The 12,334-nt window shown below is 47.5% G+C and overlaps 1 protein-coding gene across 2 annotated transcripts in view; it reads right to left on the bottom strand.

Moving 5' to 3' along the window:
* LYPD3 (LY6/PLAUR domain containing 3) overlaps window positions 1–12,334 on the bottom strand; it is a 50,643-nt gene that overhangs the window by 21,719 nt on the left and 16,590 nt on the right. The window contains exons 1-2 of one of the 2 annotated variants that reach the window (XR_003306920.2): window positions 3,010–3,379; window positions 2,626–2,884 (exon numbers count right to left, since the gene is read on the bottom strand). The gene's annotated coding sequence lies outside the window, so the exon portion shown is untranslated. Of the gene's footprint in view, window positions 1–2,625; window positions 2,885–3,009; window positions 3,380–12,334 lie in introns of those variants that run through there. The other variant, XR_003306919.2, reaches the window with a different exon arrangement.

Below are 12,334 nucleotides of genomic sequence, written 5' to 3'. Positions count from 1 at the left end.
AACCCCTCCCCGTGGTGCTGTGCTTCAATGGTCACGCTCCTTGTCCACTTTCATGCTCCTTCCATACTCCTGGTTCCTCTTTGAAGTTCATAGTAGTTTGCAGTAGGAGAAATAGTGAAAGCCTTAAAGTCTTTGATCCTTCTTGTAACTGCAGAGAAGAAAACGCTGAGGTAGGCTGCCTTCTCTCTCTCTCTCTCTCCTTTGGCTACCTCAGAGGAAAGGGCCCACTGTCCAATGATTACGTGACTTCTTCACCTTGTCAATCACTTAGAAGATTCACACTTCTTACCCTGCCCCCTTGTCTTGTATGAAATAAATATCGGCGCACCCAGCCATGCAGGGCCACTACCCGTCTCCGCATCTTGATGGTAGTGGTCCCCGGCGCCCAGCTGTTTTCTCTTTATCTCTTTGTCTTGTGTCTTTATTTATTATAATCTCTCGGCCGGGCGCGGTGGCTCAAGTCTGTAATCCCAGCACTTTGGGAGGCCGAGACGGGTGGATCATGAGGTCAGGAGATCAAGACCATCCTGGCTAACACTGTGAAACCCCGTCTCTATTAAAAAATACAAAAAACTAGCCAGGCGAGGTGGCAGGCGCCTGTAGTCCCAGCTACCTGGGAGGCTGAGGCAGGAGAATGGCATAAACCCGGGAGGCGGAGCTTGCAGTGAGCTGAGATCTGGCCACTGCACTCCAGCCCGGGCGACAGAGAGAGACTCCGTCTCAAAAAAAAAAAAAAATCTCTCCTCTCCGCACACAGGGAGAACACCCACTAAGCCCCGTAGGGTTGGACCCTACAAGGCAGCCTTCAGAAAGGCCAATGGGGCTGAGGAACTGAAGGCTTCTATCAACAGCAGGCACAGCCTGCCGGTCAGGTGAAGAAGCCATCTTAGAAGCAGATCCTCCAGCCCTAATTGAACTTCCAGATGACTACAGCAGTCCCGGTCGACATCAATAGATAAATCAATAAATGCTTATTAGGGCTGGGCATGGTAGCTCATGCCTGTAATTCCAGCACTTTGGGAGGCCAAAGCAGCAGGATTGCTTGAGCCCAGGATTTCAAGACCAACCAGGGCAACATAGTGAGACCCCCATCTCTAGAAAAAAATTTAAAAATTAGCCAGGCATGGTGGCTCATGCCTGTAATCCCAGCATTTTGGGAGGCCAAGGCAGGAGGATTGCTTGAGCCTAGGAGTTCAAGACCAGCCTGGGTAACACAGTGAGACCCCATTTCTGTTTTTTCTAATAAATAAAATAAAAATAATTTTAAAAATTAGCCAGGCATGGTGGTGCATGCCTGTAGTCTCAGCTACTTAGGAGGCTGAGGCAGGAGGATCACTTGAGCCCAGCAGGTCAAGGCTGCGGTGAGCCGTGATCCTACCGGTGCACTCCAGCCTGGGCAATTAATCAACATTCCAAATGCATCCTCAGGGACAGTAAATCTCTCAAATGCTGCCTCTACAGGGGAGAAAACCCAAAGGTCCTTAATGATGACTCAGAGGGAAGGTTGAAAGATGCTTGTCCGACAGTTTGAGTTATATATCCGTCTATCTATGTATTGGGGTTCACCAAGTATAAAAGCATCATTGCTATTACAGATATGAGGCACGCCAAGCCTGAGAGCCCTGAGGGTAGGGAGGTTACTCCAGGAGACCAGGAAGCAGGAAACATCCACACCCACAGTAACAGTAAGAATGACAGCTGCAGACCACACCAGCCCTCTGCTGTGATGCTGGAGAGATGAGACTCCGCCGTGATCCCTGGCTCAGGCCCTCATGCCAAGACAGCTGTCTCTAATCTGCCGGTGACAGCCCAGCCAGCCCATTCTACTCAGGGAAATCATCAGTGCTGAGGGAAATCGTCTGGAATCATCTGGGTCTGGTTATTTTTTACAAGTAGCCAAAATCCTGGGAAACTGATTTGTACAAACCACTAAATTTCCCCGGCATGCCATTATAAAATGGCAATAATCACAGTCTGGCTTCACAGAGCTATGGTGACAATTAAGTGGCTTCTGCAAATCAGGTACATGGAACCAGGATGGAATCCAGGTCTATGAGGCGCACATGAGGAAAGATTTTGAAATGAGCTCCAAAGGTCTTGGGATGCATGAAACCCTCATTATCTACACCTTTATTTACAAATCAATGCTTAACGCAGCTAAAGGCAAATCTTCACTTTAAGATTAGAAAAGATGAAGATTAAAATTAAGAAAACATAAACATATAATGAAAAGATGCATACATACATATATATGTTTTTTTTAAAAACCCAAAACTGATAATGCAGTGACTAAGACCAAATAATAAAATGACTAAGAGCAAATAATGTCAAAGCATTCACTTCTCATCAACCAGCAAATGTGAATGCCTTCAAAGCTTCCTGCCAACTTCCTCTACACAACCACACCCAAATGACAAACGCAGACACAACAGCTTCTTTGCTTGGCTACTCTCTCCTACTTCATTTCCGTTCTCCCCACTCCCTACACCCCCTACTCCCCATCCCCCGCCACCCCGGCCCCTGCTGCCAAAACCCTGTGCATCCTGAACCTGGGAGTGTCCTTTAAGGAAGCCATACAAGGGAGCTCCCTGAGGTCCTTCCCTGAATGGCCTCTGACTCTCCTACCTGGAAGCAGAGCCCAAGAACGTTGAGCTGATGAAGAGGACTCTGGGCTTGGCCATGTATGGGAAAGCAGCCTGTTGCATGGCAAGAGTGACGCCATCTTGAAGCAAAACCGCCACGATGATTGATGTTTGACCCCCACATAACAAGGTGCTCTTTTTTCTTTCTTTCTTTTTCTTGCTTTTGTTTTTGATTTGCATGCAAAGTGTAAGCCAAGAGGCAGACTTGGCCCCAAGGTGGATAGTCCAGCAGGTGTGCAAAGCTGTTTCAGAACACACACAGAGAAAACAGGAGTAAGAGCAGTGCAGGTTTTTGGAAAAGAGCCGATTTTAGTTGAAAAACAGAGGAAACCCCAGACGTTGCACACTTTTTAGACCTTAGTCTCACCTCTCTTGCAAGACTTAGTGCCTCCAACCTGCTCAGTGCGGACCCTGAGGTCCTTCCCACCTGGTGAGCCACGGGGGAGCAGAGTAACTTATGACCAAAAGGAATTGTTCTCAGGGTTGGTTAGTAAGCAGGAAAGAAAAAGGGAGAGAGAGAAGAAAAACCATGCAGGGGGGTTGGATGCATGCAGGGGAAGAAGGCGAGGCATAGACATCCCTTCCATCCGAGTCACGTGGCATCAAATATGTTACCAGTGGAAAATGTCTGAGTTACCTGCCGCAAATCCAGACAGGTCTGCAGCAACCTCAATTTTTGCCTCCTCAGAAGAATTCAGCTGAAGGGCATAAGGCAGAAAAAGAGACCAAGGCAAGTTTCAGAGCAAGGTTGGAAGCTTATTAAAAAGCTTTAGAACAGGCCAGGTGCGGTGACTCAGGCCTGTAATCTCAACACTGGGAGGCCAAGGCAGGAGGATCATGAGGCCTGGAGTTTGAGACCAGCCTGGCCAACATGGTGAAACCCTGTCTCTACAAAAAATACAAAAAAAAATTAGGCGGGCATGGTGGTGGGCTCCTGTAATCCCAGCTACTCCAGAGGTTGAGGCAGGAGAATTGTTTGAACCTAGGAGGCGGAGGTTGCAGCCGAGGCCACACCATTGCACTCCAACCTGGGCAACAAGAGCGAAACTAAGTCAAAACAAAAAAAGCTTTATAACAGTAAGGAAAGGAAAGTGCACTTGGAAGAGGGCCAAGTAGGCCACTTAAGAAACTAAGTGCCTGACCTCCACGTACCAAGGTGCTCTGCAACAAACTCTTTAAACAATGCCTATAGCAGAGACAACACCTCAAAAAGATGCTCATCCAACCTCCCCAGGGGTCACATGTTTCAGCAAGAACATCTGAGACGTGACCAGCTACATGTTTTAGCCTAAAAGCTTGCTATATAAAAGGATAATTTCTGTAGGGCTGGTGCAGGTATCCACCATCTCATGGCCACCTGAGACATTGCTTATGTTTGTAAATCCCTGTGAAATGTTTCTTCCTGAGAAACTGGATGTATGGGCCTCTCAGCTCCCTGGGCTTTTGGGGTAGGTTTGCATAGACCTGCTTACCACAGAACATCATGCGACTTACTTTTACCAACAGAATTAGGTTGGAGTGATGGCGTGCCAGTTTCAAGCCTGGGCCTCCACTGAGAGGAATGCAAATTGTCTTTGCATATTTCCACTTGTACTTTTGTGGAGATTTTGTTTTGGGATGGGGCGGGGGCAGGGTCTTACTCTGTCGGTCAGGCTGGAGTGTGGTGGCACAATCATAGCCCACTTCAAGCTCAAGCTCCCTGGCTCAAGCGATCTTCCTGTCTCAGCCTCTCAAGTAGCTGGGACTACAGGCACACACCATCACACTGGCTAATTTTTAAATTTTTTGTAGAGATCAGGTCTTACTATGTTGCCCAGGCTAGTCTGGATCTCCTGGACTCAACCAATCCTCTGGTCTTGACTGCCTAAAGTGCTGGTATTACAGGAGTGAGCCACCACATCTGGCCACTTGTAAGTTTATACCTCTGTGAGAACAAACCCAAGCTAGCCTATTGGAAAATGAAAACCTCACAGAGACCAACCAATCCAGTCATTGCAGGCAAGACCAACCTAGACAAGACCAGCTGACAGCTGAGTTCTAGACATATGAGAAGGTACAGATGAGCCCAGAAGAACCATCCAGCCAAGCCCAGCCTAAATGGCCCACACACAAACTCAGAAGCTAAAAAATCATGCTACTGAGCTTTGGGGTGGTTTGTTACACAGCATTATTGTGACTAACCGATATAAGAAACCTGCAACTGCTCAGCCAAGTCCTAAAGCTAGCCTGCTTGGATTTGAAACCCATCTCCATTATCTGTCCACCGAGTGACTTAACCTCCCTGCACCTTAGATCTCTCCTCTATAAAATGAGATAAGAACAGGTTTAACCCAACAAGATGGTTCCATCATTCAGGAGCTGACAGTTTTTGGGGTTCCTCTTGCTCTGTGTAAGAAAGAGACAACAATGACCAAGACAGAGTGGGCATGGTGGCTTATGCCTGTAATCCCAGCACTTTGGGAGGCCAAGGTGGGAGGATTGATTGGGCCAAGGAGTTGAAGGCCAGCCTGGGCAACATAGCAAGACCCCATCTCTAAAAATAAAATAAAACAAGAACTCAGGAGGCGGAGGTTGCAGTGAGCCAAGATTGTGCCATTGCACTCCAGCCTGGGCAACAAGAGCAAAACTCTGTCTCAAAAAAAAAAAAAAATTAAAAATTAGCCAGGGGTGGTAGCTCATGCCTATAGATCCAGCACTTTGGGAGGCCAAGGTGGGAGGATCACCTAAGCCCAGGAGTTTGAGGCTGAAGTGAGCTATGATCACATCACTGCACTCCAGCCTGGGCAACAGAGCAAAACCCTGTCTGTAAAAAAAAAACAAAACAGTGACTAAGAAAAAGTTCCACATGCATAAAAAGCAAACAGGTCTACGATATGAAGTCAGGTAGAGAGAAGTAAGTGCTCTGAAGAGAAGCACAGCCGACTAAAGGATGGAGGCTGTGATGGGGATAAGAGATACTGCTTTCGATAAGGTGGTAAAGGACACCCACCAAGAGGAGATGACATCCCAGTCACGTGTGAATGAGGAAGGAGAGGAAGCCACACAGAGACAGGGAGGGAGGCTTTCCCAGCAGAGGGAATGGTGGTGCCAAGGTGTAGAATGGGCCTGAGATTGGTGTGCGTGAGCAATAGAAAGAAGGCTGGCAAGAAGAGGCAAGTGGGAGAACGGTAGGAGGTGGCATCTAAGAGGCAGGCACAGATCAGAGTATGGGGATAATGGATTTCAGATTTGTTTGTTTGTTTGTTTATGTTTTTGTTTAGAGACAGAATCTTGCTCTGTCACCCAGGCTGGAGTGCAGTGGCACAATCTTGGCTCACTGCAACCTCCACCTCTTGTGTTCAAGTGATTCTCCTGCCTCAGCCTCCAGAGTAACTGGGATTACAGGCATGCACCACCACACCTGGCTAATTTTTTGTATTTTTAGTAGAGACAGGGTTTTGCCATATTGCCCAAGCTGATCTCAAACTCCTGAATGCAGGTGATCCACCCACCTTGGCCTCCCAAAGTGCTGGGATTACAGGGGTGAGCCACCGTGTCCGGCCTTTTTTTTTTTTTTTTTAAGCCAGGGTCTCACTCTATCATCCAGGCTGGAGTATAGTGGCACAATCATGGCTTGCTGAAGTCTCAACCTCCTGGGCTCAAGCTGTTCTCCTGCCTTAGCCTCCTAAGTAGCTGAGACTACAGGCAAAGGCCACTCCTAGCTTGGAGTGTGGATTTTATTGTGATTAAATGAGTTGTCCACCTAGATAACAGAGAGAGAGAGAGGCTCTCTAAAAGAAACAAAAATTGGTTGGGTGAGGTGGCTCACGTCTGTAATCCTAGCACTTTGGGAGGCCGAGGCGGGTGGATCACTTGAGGTCAGGAGTTCGCAACCAGCCTGGCCAACATGGCAAAACCCCATCTCTACTAAAAATACAAAAATTAGTCAGTCATGGTGGCGGGTGCCTGTAATCCCCAGCTGCTTGGGAGGCTGAGGCAGGAGAATCACTTGAACCTGGCGGGTGGAGGTTACAGTGAGCCAAGATCATGCCACTTCACTTCAACCTGGGTGAAAAGTGAAACTGCATCTCAAAAAAAAAAAAAAAAGTTTATTCAAGAACAGAGAATTGCAATGGGAATAGGAGTTTTATACATATTCAGGGAGGTAAAAGAAGACAAAGGTTTTTAAAGAAAAAAAAAATGGGGAGAATTACATAATGGTTTTGAAATAATCATCCTTGGCTAGAAAAATGAATCACAATGATGCCAGTCTGGGGTTGGACAGGCAGTTGCTGGGCAAATGTCCTTGCAGAAGTATTTTTCTGTGTAAGTTCGCAATGGCCTTTGTGTGTGGTTGTGTTTTTTGCAGTTTTTTGGGATAGTTTTTGTGATCAGGCACATAAGTATGAGAACCCTGTCTCCATGGCTTTCCCTTGTTCTGTCGGTCAGAGCTTTTTTTTCTTTTTCTTTTTCTTTTTTTTTTTTAAACATGAATGACTCCATTTTGATTCTGATAACCTTCAAAAGTTCATACGTGCCTGGGTCATGGGGACTGCTCAGGAAATGCTAGCTTTCACTTTACTCTTGGAATTTTTACCTCCAAAATGCAGCGTCTCCCCATTGCAGGGTCCTAAGAGGAAAAAACCCTGTAGAATGGAAGAGGAGACGCCAGGGAATCTTGACAAGGGAAACTTTCACGGTTGACTCTACATTTGAATATCTATAGCAGGATTGAGTCTGTGTATTATTTATGTGATTTTAAAAGGCCGGGTGTGGTAGCTCACACCTGTAATTCCAGCACTTTGGGAGACTGAGGCAGGTGGATCACCTGAGGTCAGGAATTTGAGACCAGCCTGGTCAACATACAGTAAAACCCCATCTCTACCACAAATGTAAAAATTAGCCAGGCATGGTGGTGCATGCCTGTGGTCCCAGCTACTTAGAAAGCTGAGGCATGAGGATCACTTAAATCTGGGAGGTCAATGCTGCTGTAAGCTGCGATCACACCACTGCACTCCAGGCACAGCGAGACCTCGTCTCACAAAAAAAGAAAAAAAAAAAGATAATGTTAAATATATGTTAGTAGATAAATGTTCACAAAAATCCAGTAGGGAGGGGTCATCATTAGTGTTGAAGGAAATGAGGAAGAGATTAATGGGTGTATTAGTCCATTCTCATACTGCTATAAAGATACTACCTGGCTGGGTAAGGTGGCTCACGCCTGTAATCCCTACACTTTGGGAGGCCGAGGTGGGTAGATCACCTGAGGTCAGGAGTTCAAGACCAGCATGGCTAATATGATGAAAACCCATCTCCACTAAAAATACAAAAAAAAAAAGCTGCCTGGTGCAGTGGCTCACGCCTGTAATCCCAGCACTTTGGGAGACCGGGGCAGGTGGATCACGAGGTCAGGAGATCAAGACCATCCTAGCTAACATGGTGAAACCCCGTCTCTACTAAAAATACAAAAAATTAGCCTGGCACGGTGGAAGGAGTCTGTAGTTCCAGCTACTTGGGAGGCTGAGGCAGGAGACAGAGCTTGCAGTGAGCCGAGATCGCGCCACTGCACTCCAGCCTGGGTGACAGAGCAACACTCCGTCACAAAAAAAAAAAAAAAAATAGCCGGGCATGGTGGCAGGCACCTGTAATCCTAGCTACTGAGGAGGCTGAGGCAAGAGAATCGCTTGAACCCAGGAGGCAGAGGTTGCAGTGAGCCAAGATCGGGCCACTGCACTCCAGCCTGGGCGACAAGAAGGAAACTCTGTCTCAAAAAAAAAAAAAATACTACCTGAGACTGGGTAATTTACAAACAAAAGAGGTTTAATTGACTCGCAGTTCCGCATTGCTGGGGAAGCCTCAGGAAACTTACAATCGTGGCGGAAGGGGAAGCAAGCACCTTCTTCACAAGGCGGCAGCAGAAGAGACAGTGCAGGGGAAATGGCCACTTATAAACTGTCAGATCTCATGAGAACTCCCTCACAATAATGAGAACCGCATGGGTGAACCAATCCCAAGATCGAATCACCTCCCACCTCCCTCTACATGTGGGGATTACAATTTAAGATGAGGTCTAGGGGGACACAGAGCTAAACCGTATCACTGGGGTTAATATTTACAAATTGCTCTGTGAACCCCGAAAATCTGAGACAGGTCTCAGTTAATTCAGAAAGTTAATTAGGAGACCAAGGTTGAGGATGCATGCACATGACACAGCCTCAGGAGGTCCTAGTGACATGGGCCCAAGGTGGTAGGGACACAGCTTGGTTTTATACATTTTAGGAAGACATGAGACATCAATCAGTAGGTGTAAGACGTACATTGGTTCAATCCAGAAAGGTGGGACAACTCGAGGCGAAGGCAGGAAACTGGTAGCAAGGAGGGGGCTTCCAGGACATGGGTAGATAAGAGAGAAGTGGTTGCATCCATTTTTTTTGAAACAGAGTCTCACTCTGTCACCCAGGCTGCAGTACAGTGGCACTATCTCAGCTCACTGCAACCTCCACCTCCTGGATTCAAGTGATTCTCCTGCCACAGCCTCCCAAGTAGCTGGGATTCCAGGCGCACACCACCACACCCAGCTAATTTTTGTATGTTTTAGTAGGGCAAGGATTTCGCCATGTTGGCCAGACTGGTCTTGAACTCCTGACCTCAGATGATCTGCTTGCCTCGGCCTTCCAAAGTGCTGGGATTATAGGCATGAGCCACTGCGCCCGGCAGTTTGCATTCTTTTTTTTTTTTTTTTTTTTTGAGACAGAGTGTCCCAGGCTGGAGTGTAGTGGCACAATCTCACCTCACTGCAACCTCTGCCTCCGGGTTCAAGTGATTCTTCTGCCTCAGCCTCCCGAGTAACTGGGATTACAGGCACATGCCACCACCATGCCTGGCTAATTTGTTGTTATTGTTGAGACAGAGTCTCACTCTGTCTTCCAGACTGGAGTGCAATGGTGAGATCTCGGCCCACTGCAAACTCCACCTCCCAGGTTCAAGCTAGTCTCACGTCTCAGCCTCCCGAGTAGCTGGGATTACAGGCGCCCACCACCACGCCTGGCTAATTTTTGCATTTTTAGTAGAGACGGGGGTTTCGCTATGTTGGCCAGGCTGGTCTGGAACCCCTGACCTCAGGTGATCCAATCACCTCGAACTCCCAAGGTGCTAGGATTACAAGCATAAGCCACCACGCTGGCAGCTGCATTCTTTGGAGTTTCTGATTAGCCTCTCCAAATGAGGCAATGAGATGTGCATTTATCTCAGTGAGCTGAGGAGTGACTTTGAATAGAATGGGAGGCAGGTTCGCCCTAAGCTGTTCCCAGCTTGACTTTTCCCTTTAGCTTTGGTGATTTGGAGGCCCCAATATTTATTTTCCTTTCACAGCTCAGAACTGTGCTTGGTACTGTGAGTGTTTGTCCCGTAGCTGTTGGTAAATGCAGGATGGACACTGCAGGCAGAAGCAACAGCAAGTGCAAAGGTTCTGAGAAGGGAATGGGTCTCTGTGGCTAAGGCTCATCCAGGAGACCTGCATGGCTGCGGTAGAGCAGGCAGTGGGTAGTGCAAGGAGGTGTGGTCAGCACAGTGGCCAGGGTCAGACCCTGCAGAGCCTGTGGGCATGCCAAGGGCATAGTGCTTCCACTAAATGAGAAAAGAAGCCACTGGAGTGTTTCAAAAGTTAACAGTTCTTGGCTAGGCATGGCGGCTCTTGCCTGTAATCCCAACTCTTTGGGAGGCCAAGGCAGGAGAATTGCTTGAGCCCAGGAGTTCAAGACCAACCTGGGCAACAAAGTGAGACCTCGTCTCTACAAAAAAATTAGCCAGGCATAGTGGTGCACACCGGTAGTCCCAGCTACTCTTCAGACTGAACTGGCAGGATTGCTTGATCCTGGGAGGTCAAGACTGCAGTGAGCTATGATCACGCCACTGCACTCCAACCTGGGTGACAGAGTGAGACCCTGTTTCAAGAAAGAAAAAAACTAACAATATTGTTAAATGAAATTTACCAGAGGCCACTAGTTTGGACCAACCTCCTGCACAAGACCCAACAGATCAAACCAAAATAGAGTCACTCGTGCCAACTTCCACATCACCAAGTGAAAACTGACTTGTTTATCTGACCTTCCAAGAAATCAGGAGACTGAAAGATAATAGCCAAGTCCCCAAGCAGGCCAGTTTTAGCCTGCATGATAAGAAAATCCCCTGTCCTTTAACCTTTACAAGGAAAGTAATTTTGAAGTGGCCAATCCACTTTTTCTTCTCTGTTTCTGCAGTCTCTGCCCTTTCTGTCTATAAAACCAGCTTCCTCTGCTTGACTCATCAGAACACTCATTTTATCTTTTATAATTTGGTGTTGCCCAATTCTAAAATCACGAATAAAAACCAGTTAAGATCTTTAAGCAGGCTGGGCACGGTGGCTCATGACTGTAATTCCGGCACTTTGAGAGGCCAAGGCAGGTGGATCACTTGAGGTCAGGAGTTCGAGACCAGCCTGGCCAACATGGTGAAACCCGTCTTTACTAAAGATACAAATATTAGCCAGACGTGGTGGTGTGTGCTTGTAATCCCAGCAACTTGGGAGGCTGAAGCAGGAGGGAATCTATAAGCAAATTGGTTGTGCTTTTGTCTTTTGGCAGTTCAAGGACTGAACACTTTCTTTTTTATTTTTTTTGAGACGGAGTCTTGCTCTGTCACCAGGCTGGAGTGCAGTGGGGCAATCTCGGCTTACTGCAACCTCTACCTCCTGGGTTCAAGCAATTATCTTGCCTCAGCCTCCCGAGTGGCTGGGACTACAGGCACCCAGCACCGCGCATGGCTAATTTTTGTATTTTTATTAGAGATGGGGTTTCACCATGTTGGCCAGGCTGGTCTCTAAATCCTGACCTCGTGATCTGCCTGCCTCGGCCTCCCAAAGTGCTGAGATTACAGGCGTGAGCCACCGTGCCTGGCCGGACTAAGCACTTTCACCTTTATGTTTTTCTATCTCCAAACTCATCCACAATCTCACCCAGCTTGGACTCACCCCTGGCAGTTCATCTCTGCCCTGACCTTGCTTTAGTAATGATCTTTCCTTTCATTCTTCCCTTCTTTTGGGGCCTTTCCATGACTCTAGACTCTGAGGGTACAACAGTGAGTAACGCAGACTCAGATCCTGCCCAGAACATTACCTAACACACAGTAGGTGTTCATTAAAAGTTTTTAGAATGAGTAAGAATTGTTGTTTTTTTAAGTCCCTACTAACAAAAGAAAAAGTTGACATCCTTGATACGTGACCCTCCAATTTTGTCTTTGAACCTTCCTGGTTCACAGTCTCCAAACTGGTTTACAGGACAAAGTCCCAGCGCCAAGGTTCTTTCCCAAATGGGCCTGACCTAATTCCCCAGCCTCATCTCCCTGCTCCCTCCCAGGAAGCTGCACTCAGTTCCCCTGACACAAGGCAGGTTGGCTCAGGCCTCTGCACGTGCTCCTTGTTCTTTAAGATCCTGTTCCTGGTCTTATCCATCACGACCTCTGAGAAGATGTCCTGGAAACCCAGACAGAGCTGTGTCACTGTCTCCGCTGCAGATTTAGCTGAATGTTGGTGCAAGTGCTTTTGCCAACTAGCAATAGTACTTCCCCAGAGTCCAGACGGGGCTGGAGGCTGATGCCTAGCTGACATTGCTGCTCCAGGCCGCCAGAGGGCGCATGGAAAACACCAATCTGACTTGCAGGGTGAGAATCCTACAGAA

Source organism: Piliocolobus tephrosceles, chromosome 21, assembly GCF_002776525.5.
Source record: "Piliocolobus tephrosceles isolate RC106 chromosome 21, ASM277652v3, whole genome shotgun sequence".
Taxonomy (NCBI): Eukaryota; Metazoa; Chordata; class Mammalia; order Primates; family Cercopithecidae; genus Piliocolobus; species Piliocolobus tephrosceles.
The sequence above is the reverse complement of the archived record's forward strand: the minus strand, read 5'-3'. Positions and strand labels throughout refer to the sequence as shown.